Source organism: Nuphar pumila, chromosome 2 (genome assembly GCF_984573655.1).
Source record: "Nuphar pumila chromosome 2, dmNupPumi1.hap1.1, whole genome shotgun sequence".
NCBI lineage: Eukaryota > Viridiplantae > Streptophyta > Magnoliopsida > Nymphaeales > Nymphaeaceae > Nuphar > Nuphar pumila.
Window position 1 is genome coordinate 87,165,488 of NC_143250.1, and position 8,614 is coordinate 87,174,101.

Genomic DNA, 8,614 nt, shown 5'->3' on the forward strand with positions numbered 1-8,614 from the left:
AAACTACGGATCTACTGAAAAATCATAAGAAATTAAATAAAATACTCGAGAATCAATTTCTAATAATTCAAATTCGGTTTATAAGAGTTATAAAGCAAACCCTAATTCTAATGTAGATCCGAGATGGATGTAGCACCTAGCTATAATTCAAAATCCAGTTAAAAAATCTAATATGCGAATAAGATCCAAATAACAAAAGTTGATCCAAACGGATCTGTAAATCTAAAGTGTCGTCTCTCTCCAATCTCTGTCACCCCCTGTGGGAGAAAAACTTAAAACTTTGGCCTGCTTGCTTCGTTGGTTGCCGTAACCTGATTAGATTCAAAACCAAATCAGATGGAGAACTGGGTTATCCAGATCTCATAAAATTCTGAATATGGTTAGGTTGTTTGACATATACAGTTCGCAGAATTCAGTTTCTGAACTAGTGGTAAGGTGTATCACAACTGGGGCATGAACAAGAGTGAAAAAAATCATGCCATACGCTCATTAGACACGGAATCGAAAAGGTTTTCAAAAGCAAAAACAAAGATGGCGTCGCCCGGACTCGAACCGGAGACCTTTAGTGTGTTAGACTGACGTGATAACCAACTACACCACGACACCACATTGGAAACTAAGCAATCTTTGATATTTAAAATCGATAAGTCTTTAGGATTATGAAAAAAAAAAGAGGAAATCTTTAGTTCATACCTGGTGGGATTCGAACCTACAATCGCCTGATTGGAAAACGAGCTGACTTGACCATTAGGCCACGGGTAATCCTCGATGCCTTGGCATGGCTTCTTTAGGTATGAGCGTAATACAAATTCATGTATGGTGTGACCCATTGCTGAAGCAACCCCATGGATTTGTGCTTTAATAAACTCTTTAAAATTGTAGTCGTATAAAATTTCTAGATCTCAGTAGGGTCTTGATCTTAGATTAGGCTTGAGGCTCGGTTTTATACTTCCAAACCAGGCGTAGGTCCATCTACTAATTTCTGAATAAGCTCACTTTCAAAGCATAAAACTGCACATTTCTTTCACACTTCTGAAACTTTATGAAAAACTAGCTCTAAAGACCATAATTTAGATGTTGAGTGAGCACGATTTATGTTTCAACGGTATTCTCGTAATTAAAAAAAATCATTTTGCCAATTATGAATAATTAGGAAATTTAAAATATGCCCCAAAGTCCCAAAATTTTTGCCATAAGTTATCTGCACAAAAATGATTGTACTATACTAAAAAATTGACACGTTTTCTTAAATACCCCACAATTTTTGAAATCTATCCCATGTCCAATATCACAAATAGTCAACTTTATTATGACCTTTTTACCCTTTTCATATGCAAAACTCATGAAGTTTGTGCAATATATCATCAAGCATAACAAACTCCCACTTAAAAGGTCTACTTTGCCGATATTACAAAGTTCGCATAATCATATTTGCAAACATCCTTTTAAACTCAAACCTCGAAACTTCGTAAATACCCGACTAAGTATGCATATATAATACAAAATTCACATTAAAAAATGTGTAAACCTCCCATTAAATTGAACCTTATAACCTCGCAAATATCTGACTTAATTTGCATATACCTCATGTTAATTTGAACCCTGTAGCTCCGCAAATAGTGAACTAAAGTCACATATACGTAGTATCAATGCATATACCTTATGAAAGCTGCACTCATAAACGATTGAGTATAAAAATCAATTGTCCGCACCTGAGGGTTATTTTTGCATAAACTAGGGTTCTTTGTAATCTTCAACCAGTGGTCCCTAACCAGATTCTCATCGGCAACTATTTCTGGCAATTCATTGATTACACTTCATTCTCGAGTATTCCAAAATTATTGACGGTGATTTTTTTGGTAAGCACATCTTTAACAGTTGAACCAGTTATTTTTTTGAATCAGTGGGTTTAATCAGTTTTTTTTTTACACAATTGATATTAGTTATTTTGTCAAAGAATTGTATAGTTTTCAAGTTATCTTTATATGTTCAATAACCTAGTTCATTTGTTTCAATGATTCATATGCCTTTATCCGCTGGTATGATTGTTTATATATTGCATATCTTGTATGATAAACATGGTATGATGGGAACACAAGCCACATGCACATCACTATAGCCGTACTATTATTGTGGATGTAATATTTTTTTTCATTCTTCTAGCTCTCTAACTTTTTCACTTAATACTATCCTAAAAAAAAACTTTTTCTCTTCATAGAGCGACCCAAAACCAACTTCATGATATGTTCAACTATGTTTGGTTGAATTCGAATGTGGTTTGGAATCTAATGCAAATGAGAGAATGAATCTCATTTAGATAGCTAACCAAACATATGATTTGAAATCTAATGCAAATGAGAGAATGAATCTCATTTAGATAGCTAACCAAACATATGATTTGAAATCTCATGCAAACGAGAGAATGAATCTCATTTGTGAATATAACCATACATGTGATTTAGAATCTCATGCAAATAAGAAACTGAGGGAATGTTTGGTTCGATCACATGAGATTCACTTCCTTGTACACTTTGGAAAGTGAATCTCATTTGTTTTTATTTTCAAAAACAACCAAACATAAAAAGTACCCTCACGAGAAAGTGAATCTCATTTGCTTTTGCAAGTGAGTAATTTTAGAAAGTGAATCTCATTTGTGTGAGACCTCATGAGATTCTATGAGATTTAAAAAATGAATCTCATTTGCTTTTGCAAGTGAGTAATTTTAGAAAGTGAATCTCATTTGTGTGAGACCTCATGAGATTCTATGAGATTTAAAAAATGAATCTCATTTGCAGAGTACCCACAAGCAACCAAACCAAACTTATCTTAAATATGATTTGAAATCACATTTAAAGTGACTTTCACGTGGTATGGTAGAATATGTGGTTTGAAATCATGTCTTCATATCACATTTGATTCTAAATCACATGAGATGCAAACAAACATATGGATTCATGAACAGAGAAAGGATAGTATCATAGTACTATCATTACATTCATACCCACCGGCCACTAAACAGATGTTGCTTTCAAGATCATTACATCCACAACCACCTAACAAATCTATATGCAATTATTCATTCTTCAACATAAAGGCGAAGAGATTCTCTTACTTTCTTCTTCCATCACGTCTCCTTATTGGGAAAATTGTGTGGGCCTACATATATATGCAATCACACGTTATAGGTTGTTTATGGTTTAGGCCCAGTTTATGTGATATGATCAGGTTGGACCATATGATATCTCATATGGTATGGTTTGTCTCCAACTCTCAGACTCTCAATTGAAGTCAAATTAGCTTATGATCCCCAAACCATATATAGTGGACTTCTCTCTTTAAGCTCCCCATCAAAAAAAGAGAAACAAGTCTCTCCCATAAGGTTCAGAGAAAGAAAAATGGATGTATATACGGGTTCTGAAAGATTATACTCGTCAAAGATCTACCAAAGCACCAATGAATTCAAGTACGCTTTCACATCAAGATTTGGTTTTTATTTTGCTTTCAACGATTTAGCACGAACAAGATTAACGGTCTATTTAGTTTTTTGGTAGATTCTAAATCCAACAATTTGTATCACAGCACCTTGTTTCTGTTGAATCATTGAAATATGATTTTGTCATTGTATGTTCTCTGTTGGGTCACCGCAATCCCATCAGATTTGGTCTTTTCTTTTTTCGACTGTCGGCATTAGAGGCTAATCAAAAAAAAAATTTGTTTGTCGCGGTTGGCGGCATCGTTAGAGGATTGTGGCTTGTCGAACATCGTCCGACCCTTGGCGCAGGCACTGTTGGGTGCTTGCATAGTCTTTTTTAAGGAAGAGGGAGGATCATACGGTCCTCACGGCCCTCTTGCTAGTTCGGTGAGGCCCGACCCCCCCCCCCCCCACACACACACACACACACACATTTTTTGTTTTTTTGTCAGAGCACTAGCGAAAGAGGGCCGATCAGCCCTCCTTGACCCGTTCAGCTATGCCAGAACAAAAGGAGGGTCGATTCGGCCCTCCCACTCTAGATTTGGACAATGGAGGGGCCGATCAGACCCTTCCCATTTCGGTTTTGATTTTGGTCAGAGGAAGGGTCGATCGACCCTTCCACGTTTTAGGAGACTGGGGCGGGTTTCGGTTGGGCTGTCGTCTAATCACCCTCATCGGATGTCGGACGACACCCGATGATGGTGGTCCAAGCATTCATATCGCCCAGCCACCCCCCGATTTCGATTTCAGCTACAAGAAGGGTCGTTCGACCCTTCCATCTTTCTGGCGACCGGGCTGGGGGTGCCGGTAGGCCCGGATTGTTCACCCACGCCGGACATCAGATGGCATCCAACGACAATGGTTGGGGCTTTCGGTTTACCCCAGCCACTGATGGGTGACCAGATTAGATTGGCACCCGACAGCTGGGGCATTCGGTTCGCCCTAGTCGCTGCCCGGGTGGTTCAGAGTCGACGACAGTCAGAATTCAGTTCAGGCTCCACCCGGGAAGGCGGTAGCTGGGGCCATGCTTGGCCTCCACTCGATGCCAAGCCGAGTTATGCCTCTCGGGTGACAGGACGAGTTCGGCCTCCAGGGGTCGGACCGGGTTCGCCCGTGGGCCAACCCGGTTCGATCCCCATTAGGTTGAGGGGACCGAACCGGCTCGGGTGGGACCTGACCAATGTCGGGTTAGGTATGACCCGACCAGGGGTCCCAACCCACACCCGGTGATGGTTACTTGGGTCCCTACCGGGTCGGGAGGGGTCTGACCCATACAGGGCCAGATCTAACCTGGCCCGCCAGTTGGGTCTGGCCCGATCTTCGTGGGTTGGACCCTCGCACGTGCTTTGAAACTCATAAAAAAAAGGGGACATAAATTTTTTTTATATAAGAAGTTTTTTTTATGAGATTTATTGCCATTAAGTATGCATTATGGGTCCCTTTAGAGGGTCATCTTCGGTTATTTTTTGGCCATATATAGATTATGATAGTATTTTTTTTATTCATATACATGTATTGACATATTTGAACCATAATATTTTTTTTAGAATTTAGGGTTCGATATTCTAAATTGAACTGATTGAATCAATATGTTACCAAAGTAACCTCTATTTTGTAGATTAGATCGTTTTAGAATATTGTGATGTTTATATATTTGTGGTTCATGCGAATAGTGATCAACCCAAAGGAAGACTACTATTTGGCCAAACCCAAATATATATTTTTTCAGTAATAAATATGAGATAATTGTATGATTGTTCTATGTGAATAACGAATCGATCTAAAGAAAGGTTTGTTGTTTGATAGGACTAATTGTCCATATTTAATTACTGTTTTGAGAGTATCACTTACAAGTTAACATTTTTATGTAAAGATTAAATATCAATGTTGTGCTGGGTATCTTATGATATAGTTCACCATAATTTAAATATGTTATTTTATGTTAATGCATGTGAAAATGTATATTAATTATGAGCTTGTTTTTGTTCTTGATTCAGTTAATACATCTGCTTCTTCGATATCTGCAAATATTAATTCAATCTCTGTTTTGAGTGATTCCAATTTCAAAAACTAAAAAGATGATGTTATGATCATTCTTAGATGCATGGATTTGGATCTTGCACTACGAGAAGATCAACCACATGCTCTTACATATAGGAGTTTCGCTAAGGATAAAAGGAACTTTGAGTAGTGGGATCGATCTAATCGCATGAGTCGCATGATCATGAAACGTGCAATTCCTGAATTCTTCAGAGGCACTATATCCGAAGAGGTTAATGCCAAAGGTTTCCTTGAAGAAATCGAAAAGTATTTTTCAAAAAACGAAAAGGCAGAAACAAGCACTCTCCTTTTGAGTTTTGTTTCTATAAGTTATATAGGTAAAAGAAACATTATGGAGTACATGATGGAAATGTCTTATCGTGCTTCGAAACTAAAGGCACTAAAGTTAGAGTTGTATAAGGACTTGCTCGTGCAGTTGGTTTTGTTATCTCTTCCTACATAATACAATCAGTTATAACTGTCAGAAGGATAAATGGACTCTTAATGAGCTTATTTTTCACTGTATGCAAGAAAAAGAAAGGATTAAGAAAGAGAAGACAGAAAGTGCTCACTTGGTAGTAGCCTCTAAAGACAAGTTTAAGAAAAAAAATGACTAAGGAAGTTGCAGCAGACCATCAATCGCAGAAGAAACAAAATAGATATCAGGACCCAAAGTCTAGTTGTTTCTTTTGCAAAGGAGAGGGTCACATAAAGAAAATTTGTACTAAGTATTATGCCTGACGTGAGAAGAAAGGTACGCTCATTACTTTGGTTTATTTTGAAGTTAATTTGACTTTTGTGCTCGAACACACTTGGTGAATGGATTCTAGTGCTACCACTCACATAAGTGTGTTTATGTAGGGTTGTCTAAGCTACCGACTACCAATTGATGCTAAAAGATTTATCTATGTGGGCGATGGAAAAACAGTTGAAGTTGAGACAATATAAACATTTAGGTTGCTTTTAAATACTAAAAAATATTTAGATTTGAAAGAAATATTTATTGTGCCATCTTTTAGGCAAAATTTAGTTTATATTTCTACTTTATACAAATATGGTTATTCTTGTTTATTTGAAAATAATGAATTTAAATTGTTTCTTTATTCAAATCTTATTGGGACTGATTCTTTATCTACGGTAGATAACCTTTATTTGTTTAATATGGTTGTCTCATATAATAAAACCATGCATTTAAGTTCTCGTGATACAAAACAAAAATTAACAAATGAGAATTTTGCTCTATTATGACACAAGCGCTTAGGTCATATTTCTAAATAAAGAATTGAAATGATTGTGTCGAGTGAGATTCTTGATTTCCTTGATTTTACTGACTTTCAGGTTTGTATTGAATGCATAAAAGAAAAACGAACAAACATAAAGAAATTAGGTGCAGAAAGGAGAATGAACATCGTAGAACTAATTCACACAAATATTTGTAGGCCCTTTCCTACGACTTATTGGAATAATCAATAATATTTTATTATGTTCATAGACGACTATTTTTGTTATGAGTACCTATATTTAATTCATGAAAAGTTTCAGTCCAAGACATATTCAAATCTTTTAAGGTCAAAGTTGAAAACTAACTTGGCAAAAGAATTAACGCTGTCAGATCTTACCATAGTGATGAGTACTATGGTAGATATGATGGATCAGGTGAACAACGTCCAGAGCCCTTTGCTAAATTCTTAGAGGAATATGAGATCATTCCTCAATATACCATGTTAGGCACTTCTAGCATGAATGGTGTTGTTGAGAGACGAAACAGGGCCGTTAAGGATATGGTAAGGAGTATGATATCTCATTTTACCTTACCAGAGTCCCTCTAGGGAGAGGCATTAAAGACTGCAACTTGTGTTTTGAATAGGGTACCATCTAAAGCAGTAACCAAGACCCCATATGAATTGTGGACAGACAAAAAGCCTAGTATGAAGCATTTTCATAATTAGGGATGTCCAACTGAGGCTAGGCCCTACAAGTCACATGAAAAGAAACTGGGTTCCAGAATGGTTAGCTGCTACTTTGTTGGGTATTCTGAAAGATCCAAGGGCTATAAGTTTTATGACCTTGGGAATAAGTCCTTTTTCGAAACAGAAAACGGTTGTTTCTTTGAGGGTGCTGAGTTTGGGAGGAGTGATAAAGTAAAAGACATTGTTTTTTAAAAAAATCACTTTCTCTTCCTACAATTGTGTTTGATAATGATCAGATTTCTATTTTTGACATCGCCCCCACAAATCCGGATCAAGGCAATATTTTAAATCTCCTTATCCAAAATCAAGCTTTTATTCCTGGAGTAAAAACTCAACAACTTCAAGAACCAGTACCGTTAAGAAAATCTACTAGAGAGAAAAGAAGGGCAATTTTAGATAATTATATTATCTTTCTACAATAACATACAGATAATACTGACTTAAGGAAAGATGATCCAATCAACTTTCATCAAGCCATACAAAGTTCTAACTCTCAAAAGTGAATTGAAGCAATGCATGAGGAGATTAAATCCATGAGAGACAATGACGTGTGGGATCTTATCCCATTACCTGAAGGTGTAAAACTCATTGGTCGTAAATAGATATTTAAAACAAAAAAAGATTCAAAGGGTAATGTGGAAAGATATAAGGTCCGTCATGTTGCAAAAAAGTTTACTCAAAGAGAAGGCATTGACTATATAGAGACTTTCTCTCTAATTTCTATGAATGACTCTTTTAGGATTATGATGACACTTGTGGCTCATTATGATTTAGAGTTGCGTCAGATGAATGTAAAGACTGCATTCCTTAATGGTGACATTGATGAACCAATATATATGGTTTAATCAAAATATTTTGTCTCAGACAATGCCAAGAAAGTAGTTTGCAAACTAAAAAAATCTATCTATTTACTTAAGTAGGCTTTCTGTCAGTGGTATCATAAATTTTATCAAGTTGTCATCTCATTAGGTTTCAAGATGAATGCGGTTGATGAATGCATATATCATAAGTTCAGTAAGAGTAAATATATTTTTCTGGTTTTATATGTTGATGACATGTTGCTTGTCAATAATGATATAGGCATACCGCATGAAAACAAGAGATTTCTGACTAAAAAATTTGAAATGAA

At 36.4% G+C, this 8,614-nt stretch overlaps 1 non-coding gene across 1 annotated transcript; it reads right to left on the reverse strand.

The window, feature by feature from the left end:
* Positions 1–532: 532 nt before the first annotated feature.
* On the reverse strand, positions 533–606 carry TRNAV-AAC (transfer RNA valine (anticodon AAC)). The gene has a single exon. It is a non-coding gene; the product is annotated as a tRNA-Val (tRNA).
* Positions 607–8,614: the final 8,008 nt, after the last annotated feature.